This window comes from Panulirus ornatus, chromosome 15 (genome assembly GCF_036320965.1).
Source record: "Panulirus ornatus isolate Po-2019 chromosome 15, ASM3632096v1, whole genome shotgun sequence".
Lineage (NCBI taxonomy): Eukaryota > Metazoa > Arthropoda > Malacostraca > Decapoda > Palinuridae > Panulirus > Panulirus ornatus.
The window spans coordinates 37,907,698-37,921,561 of NC_092238.1; positions in this window are offsets into that span (position 1 = coordinate 37,907,698).

Consider the following 13,864-nt stretch of genomic DNA (forward strand, 5'->3'; position numbering starts at 1 on the left):
GATATCTGGGAGTGGATCTGGCAGCGGATGGAACCATGGAAGCGGAAGTGGATCATAGGGTGGGGGAGGGGGCGAAAATTCTGGGGGCCTTGAAGAATGTGTGGAAGTCGAGAACATTATCTCGGAAAGCAAAAATGGGTATGTTTGAAGGAATAGTGGTTCCAACAATGTTGTATGGTTGCGAGGCGTGGGCTATGGATAGAGTTGTGCGCAGGAGGATGGATGTGCTGGAAATGAGATGTTTGAGGACAATGTGTGGTGTGAGGTGGTTTGATCGAGTGAGTAACGTAAGGGTAAGAGAGATGTGTGGAAATAAAAAGAGCGTGGTTGAGAGAGCAGAAGAGGGTGTTTTGAAGTGGTTTGGGCACATGGAGAGAATGAGTGAGGAAAGATTGACCAAGAGGATATATGTGTCGGAGGTGGAGGGAACGAGGAGAAGAGGGAGACCAAATTGGAGGTGGAAAGATGGAGTGAAAAAGATTTTGTGTGATCGGGGCCTGAACATGCAGGAGGGTGAAAGGAGGGCAAGGAATAGAGTGAATTGGAGCGATGTGGTATACCGGGGTTGACGTGCTGTCAGTGGATTGAATCAAGGCATGTGAAGCGTCTGGGGTAAACCATGGAAAGCTGTGTAGGTATGTATATTTGCGTGTGTGGATGTATGTATATACATGTGTATGGGGGGGGGTTGGGCCATTTCTTTCGTCTGTTTCCTTGCGCTACCTCGCAAACGCGGGAGACAGCGACAAAGTATAATAAAAAAAAAAAAATATCGCCACCCCGCCACACATGAAATGTGTGTATATATATTTTTTTTTTTTTTTTTTTTTTTATACCTCGTCGCTGTCTCCCTTGCGCTACCTCGCAAACGCGGGAGACAGCGACGAGGTATAAAAAAAAAAAAAAAAAATATATATATACACACATTTCATGTGTGGCGGGGTGGCGATGGGAATGAATAAAGGCAGACAGTATAAATTATGTACATGTGTATATATGTATATGTCTATGTGTATATATATGTATACGTTGAGATGTATAGGTATGTGTATGTGCGTGTGTGGACGTGTATGTATATACATGTGTATGTGGGTGGGTTAGGCCATTCTTTCGTCTGTTTCCTTGAGGGAGACAGCGACAAAGCAAAATAGGTATAAATAAATAAATAAATAATGATATATATATATATATATATATATATATATATATATATATATATATATATATATATATATATATATATATATATATATATAATATATACATATATTATATTATATTACATATATATATATATATATATATATATATATATATATATATATATATATATATATATGTAATATAATATAATATATGTATATATATATATATATATATATATATATATATATATATATATATATATATATATATATATATATTTTTTTTTTTTTTATACTTTGTCGCTGTCTCCCGCGTCTGCGAGGTAGCGCAAGGAAACAGACGAAAGAAATGGCCCAACCCCCCCCCCCCCCCCATACACATGTACATACACACGTCCACACACGCAAATATACATACCTACACAGCTTTCCATGGTTTACCCCAGACGCTTCACATGCCTTGCTTCAATCCACTGACAGCACGTCAACCCCTGTATACCACATGACTCCAATTCACTCTATTTCTTGCCCTCCTTTCACCCTCCTGCATGTTCAGGCCCCGATCACACAAAATCTTTTTCACTCCATCTTTCCACCTCCAATTTGGTCTCCCTCTTCTCCTCGTTCCCTCCACCTCCGACACATATATCCTCTTGGTCAATCTCTCCTCACTCATTCTCTCCATGTGCCCAAACCATTTCAAAACACCCTCTTCTGCTCTCTCAACCACGCTCTTTTTATTTCCACACATCTCTCTTACCCTTACGTTACTTACTCGATCAAACCACCTCACACCACACATTGTCCTCAAACATCTCATTTCCAGCACATCCATCCTCCTGCGCACATCTCTATCCATAGCCCACGCCTCGCAACCATACAACATTGTTGGAACCACTATTCCCTCAAACATACCCATTTTTGCTTTCCGAGATAATGTTCTCGACTTCCACACATTTTTCAAGGCTCCCAAAATTTTCGCCCCCTCCCCCACCCTATGATCCACTTCCGCTTCCATGGTTCCATCCGCTGACAGATCCACTCCCAGATATCTAAAACACTTCACTTCCTCCAGTTTTTCTCCATTCAAACTCACCTCCCAATTGACTTGACCCTCACCCCTACTGTACCTAATAACCTTGCTCTTATTCACATTTACTCTCAACTTTCTTCTTCCACACACTTTACCAAACTCAGTCACCAGCTTCTGCAGTTTCTCACATGAATCAGCCACCAGCGCTGTATCATCAGCGAACAACAACTGACTCACTTCCCAAGCTCTCTCATCCCCAACAGACTTCATACTTGCCCCTCTTTCCAGGACTCTTGCATTTACCTCCCTTACAACCCCATCCATAAACAAATTAAACAACCATGGAGACATCACACACCCCTGCCGCAAACCTACATTCACTGAGAACCAATCACTTTCCTCTCTTCCTACACGTACACATGCCTTACATCCTCGATAAAAACTTTTCACTGCTTCTAACAACTTGCCTCCCACACCATATATTCTTAATACCTTCCACAGAGCATCTCTATCAACTCTATCATATGCCTTCTCCAGATCCATAAATGCTACATACAAATCCATTTGCTTTTCTAAGTATTTCTCACATACATTCTTCAAAGCAAACACCTGATCCACACATCCTCTACCACTTCTGAAACCGCACTGCTCTTCCCCAATCTGATGCTCTGTACATGCCTTCACCCTCTCAATCAATACCCTCCCATATAATTTACCAGGAATACTCAACAAACTTATACCTCTGTAATTTGAGCACTCACTCTTATCCCCTTTGCCTTTGTACAATGGCACTATGCACGCATTCCTCCAATCCTCAGGCACCTCACCATGAGTCATACATACATTAAATAACCTTACCAACCAGTCAACAATACAGTCACCCCCTTTCTTAATAAATTCCACTGCAATACCATCCAAACCTGCTGCCTTGCCGGCTTTCATCTTCCGCAAAGCTTTTACTACCTCTTCTCTGTTTACCAAATCATTTTCCCTAACCCTCTCACTTTGCACACCACCTCGACCAAAACACCCTATATCTGCCACTCTGTCATCAGACACATTCAACAAACCTTCAAAATACTCATTCCATCTCCTTCTCACATCACCGCTACTTGTTATCACCTCCCCATTTACGCCCTTCACTGAAGTTCCCATTTGCTCCCTTGTCTTACGCACCCTATTTACCTCCTTCCAGAACATCTTTTTATTCTCCCTAAAATTTACTGATAGTCTCTCACCCCAACTCTCATTTGCCCTTTTTTTCACCTCTTGCACCTTTCTCTTGACCTCCTGTCTCTTTCTTTTATACTTCTCCCACTCAATTGCATGGAAAAAGGTGAGAACAATGGAAGTAAGGGGAGTGGGGGAGGAATGGGATGTATTTAGGGAATCAGTGATGGATTGCGCAAAAGATGCTTGTGGCATGAGAAGAGTGGGAGGTGGGCTGTTTAGAAAGGGTAGTGAGTGGTGGGATGAAGAAGTAAGAGTATTAGTGAAAGAGAAGAGAGAGGCATTTGGACGATTTTTGCAGGAAAATGCAATATATATATATATATATATATATATATATATATATATATATATATATATATATATATATATATATATATATATACATATATTATATTACATATATATATATATATATATATATATATATATATATATATATATATATATATATATATATATATATATATATATATATATATATATATACATTCATACATACATACATACATATATACATACATACATACATACATACATATACATATACTTAAGTTTATCATTGACACAATCACATAGATATATATATATATATATATATATATATATATATATATATATATATATATATATATATATATATATATATATATACATATTTAAAGTTTACTTTAGAATGTTTCTTTTTTTTTTTTTTTTTTTTTTTTTTTAACTAAAAGTTGATAAGTTGGGAGACGCACTCTTCTTTCCATCGGCACATCGCGTACTGAAAGCAACACAAAATGTCATCTTTAAAACAGATGAGTCTCGTTGTCCAAGTCGATAATGCTCCTCGGAGAGGGATATCCTGATCCCATAGACGTAGTCTTGTCTTCTGATTTCGTTGGGGTCTCCTCCTCTGACAAGGATGCTGAACATAAGCGTGAGACAGAGCTAACAAAACCACCATCATTATCATTTTGAACGCAACTTGGAATGGGAGAGATATCCCATTTCCTCCTCTTCAGAATCTGTTAAATCAGGGAGAACCTGAGAGAGATCAGCGTCGACTGGAGAGAACTATTTTACTTCTTCCCCTGATCTCTCAGTCTCTCTTCTCCACCTCTGCATCAGAGAAAATCGAAAGGAGCTCAACATTTTTCCTCCTCCTGGATTTTCTCTCTACGAACCCTTTTGAGTGGTTTAGGCCGGGTGGGATTTCTTTTGCACACTGCTTCATATTCCAAAGTGTCTTGTGAAACACGAGGTATTCTCCACTTCTTTTTCTCGCGCTCAGTCTTAACCTGAGCCAAACGTTTGGCATAACGATGTAGCTGGAAGATAGAGATGTAATAGTGGAAGGGGAGGGGGGAAGATAACACTGCATCGACATCGACGTCATCAAGGGAGAGGGATGCTTCGGGAGATGAGCTATCAATCTCAGAGTCTATGTCGCTGAAGGAGACATCGAGACACAGTGGCAGAGCAATGTCGATTTCTTCAGGTTTGAATCCACTCTCGATGACTGGTTTGGTGATGAAAGCCATCTCGTTGATTCATGTTTTTGTGTGTGTGTGAGCAACGAATACACCGCAATATCCCAGATGCAAATTTAGGCAAGATGCGTCAAGAGTAGTGGAGTTATGTTAGGAGAATAGGAGTAGTTGAGTTATGTTAGGAGAATAGAAGTAGTGAAGATATGTCACAAACCTCTGAATCACCACCCACTAGCTTATAGTGAGAATGAGTGTACCTGACCTACCCGAAAAGGGCGTAAGTGAAGGTAAGGGTGTAGTGAAGTTAGCGACACATAATCTTTTGTACCTGACCTACCTGGCAAGGGCATAAGTGAAGGAAAGGCTGTAGTGAAGTTAGCGACTGACCTAATCTTTTGTACCTGACCTACCTGGCAAGGGCATAAGTGAAGGTAAGGCTGTAGTGAAGTTAGCGACTGACCTAATCTTTTGTACCTGACCTACCTGGCAAGGGCATAAGTGAAGGTAAGGCTGTAGTGAAGTTAGCGACTGACCTAATCTTCTGTACCTGACCTACCTGGCAAGGGTGTGAGTGAAGGTAAGGCTGTAGTGAGGTTGGCGACTGAGCTAATCTTTCGAAAGTAGCTGACCTAGATGGCAAGGGCATACGTGAATTATGGGTGTAGTGAAGATAGTAAATGACCTAATCTTTGTAACACCTAAACTTCAATGGCTTTTCGGTAAGGGTGTAGTGAAGTTAGCGACTGACAGATTCTTTTGTAACTGACCTACCCGGTAAGGGTGTAAGTGAAGGTAAGGGTGTAGTGAAGTTAGCAAAAGACCTGTCTTATCCGGGAAGGGCATAAGGAAAGGAGAGGGTGTAGTGAAGCTGGCGTAAGTAAAGGTAAGGGTGTAGTGAAGCTAGGGACTGACCCAATCTTTCGTACCTGGCCTACCTGGCAAGGGCATAAGTGAATTACGGGTGTAGTGAAGTTAGCGACTGACTTAATCTTTTGTACCTGATCTACCCGGCAAGGGCATAAGTGAAGGTGAGGGTGTAGTGAAGTTAGAGACTGACCTAATCTTTTGTACCTGACCTACCTGGCAAGGGCATAAGTGAAGGTGAGGGTGTAGTAAAGTTAGAGACTGACCTAATCTTTTGTACCTGACCTACCTAGCAAGGGCGTAAGGGAATTATGGGTGTAGTGAAGATAGTAAATGACAATCTTTTGTAACTGACCTAAACTTCAAGGGCTTTTAAGTAAGGGTGTAGTGAAGCTAGCGACTGACCTAATCTTTTGTACCTGACCTACCTAGCAAGGGCGTAAGTAAATTATGGGTGTAGTGAAGATAGTAAATAATCTTTTGTAACTGACCTAAACTTCAAGGGCTTTAAAGCAAGGGTGTAGTGAAGCTAACGACTGACCCAATTCTTCGTACCTGGCCTACCTGGCAAGGGCGTAAGTGAATTATGGGTGTAGTGAAGATAGTAAATGACCTCATCTTTTGTACCTGTCCTACCCGGCAAGGGCATAAGTGAAGGTGAGGGTGTAGTGAAGTTAGAGACTGACCAAATCTTTTGTACCTGACCTACCTGGCAAGGGCGTAAGTGAATCATGGGTGTAGTGAAGATAGTAAATGACCTCATCTTTTGTAACTGACCTGAACTTCAAGGGCTTTAAAGTAAGGGTGTAGTGAAGTTAGCGACTGACCCAGTCTTTCGTACCTGACCTACCTGGCAAGGGCGTAAGTGAATTTTGGGTGTAGTGAAGATAGTAAATGACAATCTTTTGTAATTGACCTAAACTTCAAGGGCTTTAAAGCAAGGGTGTAGTGAAGCTAGCGACTGACCCAATTCTTCGTACCTGACCTACCCGGCAAGGGCATAAGTGAAGGTGAGGGTGTAGTGAAGTTAGCGACTGACCTAATCTTTTGTACCTGACCTAACAGACAAGGGCGTAAGTGAAGGTAAGGCTGTAGTGACGTTAGCGACTGAGCAAATCTTTCGAAAGTATCTAATCTACCTGGCAAGGGCGTAAGGGAATTATGGGTGTAGTGAAGATAGTAAATGACCTCACCTTTTTTAACTGACTTAAACTTCAAGGGCTTTAAAGTAAGGGTGTAGTGAAGCTAGCGACTGACCCAATCTTTCGTACCTGGCCTACCTGGCAAGGGCGTAAGTGAATTATGGGTGTAGTGAAGTTAGCGGCTAACCTAATCTTTTGTACCTGACCTACCTAGAAAGGGCGTAAGTGAATTATGGGTGTAGTGAGGATAGTAAATGACAATCTTTTGTAACTGACCTAAACTTCAAGGGCTTTAAAGTAAGGGTGTAGTGAAGCTAGCGACTGACCCAGTCTTTCGTACCTGGCCTACCTGGCAAGGGCGTAAGTGAATTATGGGTTTAGTGAAGCTAGCGACTGACCTAATCTTTTGTACCTGACCTACCCGGCAAGGGCATAAGTGAAGGTGAGGTTGCAGTGAAGTTTGCGACTGACCTAATCTTTTGTACCTGACCTACCTGGCAAGGGCATAAGTGAAGGTAAGGCTGTAGTGAAGTTAGCGACTGACCTAATCTTTTGTACCTGACCTACCTGGCAAGGGCATAAGTGAAGGTAAGGGTGTAGTGAAGCTAGCGACTGACCCAGTCTTTCGTACCTGGCCTACCTGGCAAGGGCATAAGTGAATTATGGGTTTAGTGAAGCTAGCGACTGACCTAATCTTTTGTACCTGACCTACCCGGCAAGGGCATAAGTGAAGGTGAGGTTGCAGTGAAGTTAGCGACTGACCTAATCTTTTGTACCTGACCCTACCTGGCAAGGGCGTAAGTGAATCATGGGTGTAGTGAAGACAGTAAATGACCTAATCTTTTGTAACTGACCTAAGCTTCAAGGGCTTTTAAGTAAGTGTGTAGTGAAGTTAGCGACTGACCTAATCTTTTGTACCTGACCTAACCGACAAGGGCGTAAGTGAAGGTAAGGGTGTAGTGAAGTTAGAGACTGACCTAATCTTTTGTAACTGACCTAACCGACAAGGGTGTAAGTGAAAGTTAGGGTGTAATGAAGTTAGCGACTGATCTAATCTTTTGTACCTGACCTACTCAGCAAGGGTGTAAGTGAAGGTAAGGGTGTAGTGAAGTTAGCAAAAGAACTGTCTTACCCGGGAAGGGTGTAAGTGAAGGAAAGGGTGTAGTGAAGTTAGTAAATGACCTAATGTTTAGTACCTGATCTACCTGGCAAGGGCGTAAGTGAAATTAAAGGTGAAGTGAAGTTGGCAAATGACCTAATCTTTTGTACCTGACCTAACCTTCAAATGCGTAAGGGTAAGGTTGTTGTGCAGTTAGTAAATGACCTAATCTTCCGCACCTGACTTACCCAGCAAGGGCGCATGTGAAGGTAAGAGTATAGTGAAGTTAGCAATTGATCTAATCTTCGGTACTTGACCTACCTGGCAATTTGGTCTCCCGCTTCTCGTTCCCTCCACCTCTGACACATATATCCTCTTTGTCAATCTTTCCTCACTCATTCTCTCCATGTAACCAAACCACTTCAAAGCACCCTCTTCTGCTCTCTCAACCACACTCTTTTTATTACCACACATCTCTCTTACCCTCTCATTGCTTACTCGATGAAACTACTTCGCCCCACATATTGTCCTCGAACATCTCATTTCCAGCACATTCACCCTCCTCCGCACAACCCTAAGACGGAGTCTCATCCTCTGAGGAATCCGTACGGAGATGGGAAGTAAGATGTTTCTGTTGATCCCTAAGAACGTAGTCTTGTCCTCTGAAGAAAGTCTCAAGCCTGACGGAAGCTGAGACATATCGTAACCGATATTTTCCTCTGATTTAGTTAAGAGTCTCCTCCTCTGACGAGAATGTTGAGCCTGAGAGCGACACAGAGCTAACAAATCCAACATCATCATCATTTCGAAAGTACTTGGAAGGGGAGAGATATTCCCTTCCCTCCTCCTCTGAAGAGCTTAACAAAGCTTAGACACAAACCTTAGAGAAATCAAAATCTAGCTCTTCCACTCGTTAACGCGGGAAACGGAGGGCAAGTATAATAATGGTAATAGTAATACTATATATATATATATATATATATATATATATATATATATATATATATATATATATATATATATATATATATATATATCGCTACCTCGCAAATGCGGGAGACAGCGACAAAGCAAAGTGAAATAAGTAAATATATATATATATATATATATATATATATATATATATATATATATATATATATATATATATATACATATATATATATATATATATATATATATATATATATATATATATATATATATATATATATATATATATATATATATATATATATATGTTTCCTTGCGCTACCTCGCAAACGCGGGAGACAGCGACAAAGTATAATAAAAAGATATATATATATATATATATATATATATATATATATATATATATATATATTTTTTTTTTTTTTTCTTTTTTGCTTTGTCGCTGTCTCCCGCGTTTGCGAGGTAGCGCAAGGAAACAGACGAAAGAAATGGCCCAACCCACCCCCATACACATGTATATACATACGTCCACACACGCAAATATACATACCTACACAGCTTTCCATGGTTTACCCCAGACGCTTCACATGCCCTGATTCAATCCACTGACAGCACGTCAACCCCGGTATACCACATCGATCCAATTCACTCTATTCCTTGCCCTCCTTTCACCCTCCTGCATGTTCAGGCCCCGATCACACAAAATCTTTTTCACTCCATCTTTCCACCTCCAATTTGGTCTCCCACTTCTCCTCGTTCCCTCCACCTCCGACACATATATCCTCTTGGTCAATCTTTCCTCACTCATTCTCTCCATGTGCCCAAACCATTTCAAAACACCCTCTTCTGCTCTCTCAACCACGCTCTTTTTATTTCCACACATCTCTCTTACCCTTACGTTACTTACTCGATCAAACCACCTCACACCACACATTGTCCTCAAACATCTCATTTCCAGCACATCCATCCTCCTGCGCACAACTCTATCCATAGCCCACGCCTCGCAACCATACAACATTGTTGGGACCACTATTCCTTCAAACATACCCATTTTTGCTTTCCGAGATAATGTTCTCGACTTCCACACATTCTTCAAGGCTCCCAGGATTTTCGCCCCCTCCCCCACCCTATGATCCACTTCCGCTTCCATGGTTCCATCCGCTGCCAGATCCACTCCCAGATATCTAAAACACTTAACTTCCTCCAGTTTTTCTCCATTCAAACTTACCTCCCAATTGACTTGACCCTCAACCCTACTGTACCTAATTACCTTGCTCTTATTCACATTTACTCTCAGCTTTCTTCTTTCACACACTTTACCAAACTCAGTCACCAGCTTCTGCAGTTTCTCACATGAATCAGCCACCAGCGCTATATCATCAGCAAACAACAACTGACTCACTTCCCAAGCTCTCTCATCCCCAACAGACTTCATACTTGCCCCTCTTTCCAAAACTCTTGCATTCACCTCCCTAACAACCCCATCCATAAACAAATTAAACAACCATGGAGACATCACACACCCCTGCCGCAAACCTACATTCACTGAGAACCAATCACTTTCCTCTCTTCCTACACGTACACATGCCTTACATCCTCGATAAAAACTTTTCACTGCTTCTAACAACTTGCCTCCCACACCATATATTCTTAATACCTTCCACAGAGCATCTCTATCAACTCTATCATATGCCTTCTCCAGATCCATAAATGCTACATACAAATCCATTTGCTTTTCTAAGTATTTCTCACATACATTCTTCAAAGCAAACACCTGATCCACACATCCTCTACCACTTCTGAAACCACACTGCTCTTCCCCAATCTGATGCTCTGTACATGCCTTCACCCTCTCAATCAATACCCTCCCATATAATTTACCAGGAATACTCAACAAACTTATACCTCTGTAATTTGAGCACTCACTCTTATCCCCTTTTCCTTTGTACAGTGGCACTATGCACGCATTCCTCCAATCCTCAGGCACCTCACCATGAGTCATACATACATTAAATAACCTTACCAACCAGTCAACAATACAGTCACCCCCTTTTTTAATAAATTCCACTGCAATACCATCCAAGCCTGCTGCCTTGCCGGCTTTCATCTTCCGCAAAGCTTTCACTACCTCTTCTCTGTTTACCAAATCGTTTTCCCTAACCCTCTCACTTTGCACACCACCTCGACCAAAACACCCTATATCTGCCACTCTATCATCAGACACATTCAACAAACCTTCAAAATACTCACTCCATCTCCTTCCCACATCACCACTACTACTTTGAATGCAAAGGTGAGTAATGTGGCAGTTGAGGGAATAATTGGTATACATGGGGTGTTCAGTGTTGTAAATGGAAATGGTGAAGAGCTTGTAGATTTATGTGCTCAAAAAGGACTGATGATTGGGAATACCTGGTTTAAAAAGCGAGATATACATAAGTACACTTATGTAAGTAGGAGAGATGGCCAGAGAGCGTTATTGGATTACGTGTTAATTGACAGGCGTGCGAAAGAGAGACTTTTGGATGTTAATGTGCTGAGAGGTGCAACTGGAGGGATGTCTGATCATTATCTTGTGGAGGCTAAGGTGAAGATTTGTATGGGTTTTCAGAAAAGAAGAGTGAATGTTGGGGTGAAGAAGGTGGTGAGAGTAAGTGAGCTTGGGAAGGAGACCTGTGTGAGGAAGTACCAGGAGAGACTGTGTACAGAATGGAAAAAGGTGAGAACAATGGAAGTAAGGGGAGTGGGGGAGGAATGGGATGTATTTAGGGAGTCAGTGATGGATTGCGCAAAAGATGCTTGTGGCATGAGAAGAGTGGGAGGTGGGTTGATTAGAAAGGGTAGTGAGTGGTGGGATGAAGAAGTAAGAGTATTAGTGAAAGAGAAGAGAGAGGCATTTGGACGATTTTTGCAGGGAAAAAATGCAATTGAGTGGGAGATGTATAAAAGAAAGAGACAGGAGGTCAAGAGAAAGGTGCAAGAGGTGAAAAAAAGGGCAAATGAGAGTTGGGGTGAGAGAGTGTCATTAAATTTTAGGGAGAATAAAAAGATGTTCTGGAAGGAGGTAAATAAAGTGCGTAAGACAAGGGAGCAAATGGGAACTTCAGTGAAGGGCGCAAATGGGGAGGTGATAACAAGTAGTGGATATATATATATATATATATATATATATATATATATATATATATATATATATATATATATATATATATATATATATATATGACTGAGTTTGGTAAAGTGTGTGGAAGAAGAAAGTTAAGAGTAAATGTGAATAAGAGCAAGGTTATTAGGTACAGTAGGGTTGAGGGTCAAGTCAATTGGGAGGTGAGTTTGAATGGAGAAAAACTGGAGGAAGTGAAGTGTTTTAGATATCTGAGAGTGGATCTGGCAGCGGATGGAACCATGGAAGCGGAAGTGGATCATAGGGTGGGGGAGGGGGCGAAAATTCTGGGGGCCTTGAAGAATGTGTGGAAGTCGAGAACATTATCTCGGAAAGCAAAAATGGGTATGTTTGAAGGAATAGTGGTTCCAACAATGTTGTATGGTTGCGAGGCGTGGGCTATGGATAGAGTTGCGCGCAGGAGGATGGATGCGCTGGAAATGAGATGTTTGAGGACAATGTGTGGTGTGAGGTGGTTTGATCGAGTGAGTAACGTAAGGGTAAGAGAGATGTGTGGAAATAAAAAGAGCGTGGTTGAGAGAGCAGAAGAGGGTGTTTTGAAGTGGTTTGGGCACATGGAGAGAATGAGTGAGGAAAGATTGACCAAGAGGATATATGTGTCGGAGGTGGAGGGAACGAGGAGAAGAGGGAGACCAAATTGGAGGTGGAAAGATGGAGTGAAAAAGATTTTGTGTGATCGGGGCCTGAACATGCAGGAGGGTGAAAGGAGGGCAAGGAATAGAGTGAATTGGAGCGATGTGGTATACCGGGGTTGACGTGCTGTCAGTGGATTGAATCAAGGCATGTGAAGCGTCTGGGGTAAACCATGGAAAGCTGTGTAGGTATGTATATTTGCGTGTGTGGACGTATGTATATACATGTGTATGGCGGGGGGGGGTTGGGCCATTTCTTTCGTCTGTTTCCTTGCGCTACCTCGCAAACGCGGGAGACAGCGACAAAGTATAATAAAAAAAAATATATATATATATATATATATATATATATCCCTGGGGATCGGGGAGAAAGAATACTTACCACGTATTCCCTGCGTGTCGTAGAAGACGACTAAAATTGGAGGGAGCTGGGGGCTGGAAATCCTCCCCTCTCGTTATCTTTTTAATCTTCCAAAAGAAGGAACAGGGAAGGGGGCCAGGTGAGGATATTCCCTCAAAGGCCCAGTCCTCTGTTCTTAACGCTACCTCGCTAACGCGGGAAATGGCGAATAGTTTGAAAGAAAGAAAATGAAATATATATATATATATATAGTGTGATACTTGATCGCCTTTTCCCGCGTTAGCGAGGTAGCGCTAGGAAACAGACGAAGCAAGTTCCATCCACTTTCTTACACATATTTATACATATACGCACATAACGTATACACACACACACACACACACACACACACACACACACACACACACACACACACACACACACACACACACACACACATTTTTGATTAAGAATACTTGGTTAAAAAAGAGAGGGACATCCACAAGTATGAGTAGGAGAGACGGTCAGCGAGCATTAATGAATTGGATGTAAACGTGCTGAAAGAGGCAGCTAGTGGAATGCTTAATCATTTATCCTGTGGATGCAAGAGTGAGGTTTGTAAAGGGTTTCGGAAAAAATGGAAAAAAAAATGTCGACGAGAGTGGTGAAAGTAAGTGTGCTTGGAAAAAAGACTTTTGTGAAGCAGTACCTGGAGAGATTTCGTGTAGAATGGCAATCGGTGAGAGTAAATCAAGCAACGGGAGTGGGTAAGGTTTAGAAAATATTT